The sequence below is a fragment of the Lemur catta genome, chromosome 3 (genome assembly GCF_020740605.2).
Source record: "Lemur catta isolate mLemCat1 chromosome 3, mLemCat1.pri, whole genome shotgun sequence".
Lineage (NCBI taxonomy): Eukaryota > Metazoa > Chordata > Mammalia > Primates > Lemuridae > Lemur > Lemur catta.
The window spans coordinates 101593664-101595060 of NC_059130.1; the positions used below are offsets into that span (position 1 = coordinate 101593664).

Consider the following 1397-nt stretch of genomic DNA (forward strand, 5'->3'; position numbering starts at 1 on the left):
AAAATGTAGTATATGGTGAAGCTGTTATCACAAATTAGTGTAGGAAGGATTATTCAGTAAGTGCTGCTGAAACCATTGGTTATTTGGGAGAAAAAGTTAGCCCTTTGCCTTATAGTCCGTGCTAAAATTAAGCTATTTGTTCATGCTTTGTTTTATTTTATTCAACAGTTATTTATTTGTCTCCTATTGTGTTCAAGGAAGGTTAAAGTACTAACTATAAAATTAAAAATAATCTTAGAAAGGGGACAACAGTGTAAGCATACAATTATTGGAGAGGAAAAAAAATCAATAAATTTGACTGCAGAGAAATTAAAAATTTCAGCAGACTAAAGGACAAAGTAACACACTGAAAAAAATGTCATAACAAATATGCCAGATAGGGAGTCGACACCTCTGGGTGATGGGCACACTTATAACTGACTCAAATGGTACAAAAGCAATTTATGTAACCAAAGCGTTTGTACTCCTTTAATATTCTTAAATTAAAAAAAAGGGGAAAAAAAAGAGTTGATATCCTCTCTCTATAAAGAGCTTATATTAATACAAATTGATCAGAAAACACTAAAACCTGATAGAAAAATGGCAACAAAAATTCACAGAAGAAACTCAAATGCTAAAAAAGTGTGTGTTAAAATGTCCACCCTCATTGGTAATCAAGGCTCACCCATTGAAAGGTGATACCATTTTTTGCCTGTTTAATAATTAATAAGCAAAGGAATTTAAAATTTGTAATAATGCTGGTGTGTATGCCTTGAAATGAGCGCTTCACACAATGCTACTGAACCTATAAGTAATTTTTTCTGGAAAGCATCTTGGCAGTACATATCAAAAACAACCCTGTGCTCGCTTCGGCAGCACGTATACTAAAATTGGAATGATACAGAGAAGATTAGCATGGCCCCTGCACAAGGATGACACGCAAATTCGTGAAGCGTTCCATATTTAAAAAAGTAAAAAAAAAAAAACAACCCTGAGCAACATCAAGCCCCTTTCTGCTTCTTTAGAACCTTGGAAAATGCTGCGCTGTCTGCCTGTGATGCTGTTCCCCATCGCTTCCTCGATCATTCCTTCTCTCCTCTTAGGCTCTGCAGCTCACCTCCTCCAGGCAGGCTCCCAGGACCTCCTGGCTACATCAGTTTGTCTTTTTTTAGCCTAGTCAGCCAGTGTTCTGGGAGCCAACTGGGGGGAGAAGACAGGAGGTCTCACTATTCAGTCTGTAAACTTCCACTTAACTCTCCTGTTTTATTTATGGTGCTCTTGCCCTCAACTGTGCATGGGTTTCTCTGCTTTATCCTCTCCAGAGGGTGAACTTGCTCCCTCCCACAGGGTGGGGAGGGGTGAGCCTCTAGCTGACTGCCTTCAATCTGCCCTCCTGTTAGCACCACCTCCACTCCTAC

The 1397-nt window shown here is 39.1% G+C and overlaps 1 non-coding gene across 1 annotated transcript; it reads left to right on the top strand.

Moving 5' to 3' along the window:
* The first annotated feature begins 839 nt into the window (after positions 1 to 839).
* LOC123636131 lies at positions 840 to 946 on the top strand. Its single transcript, XR_006734342.1, has one exon. It is a non-coding gene; the product is annotated as a U6 spliceosomal RNA (small nuclear RNA).
* Positions 947 to 1397: the final 451 nt, after the last annotated feature.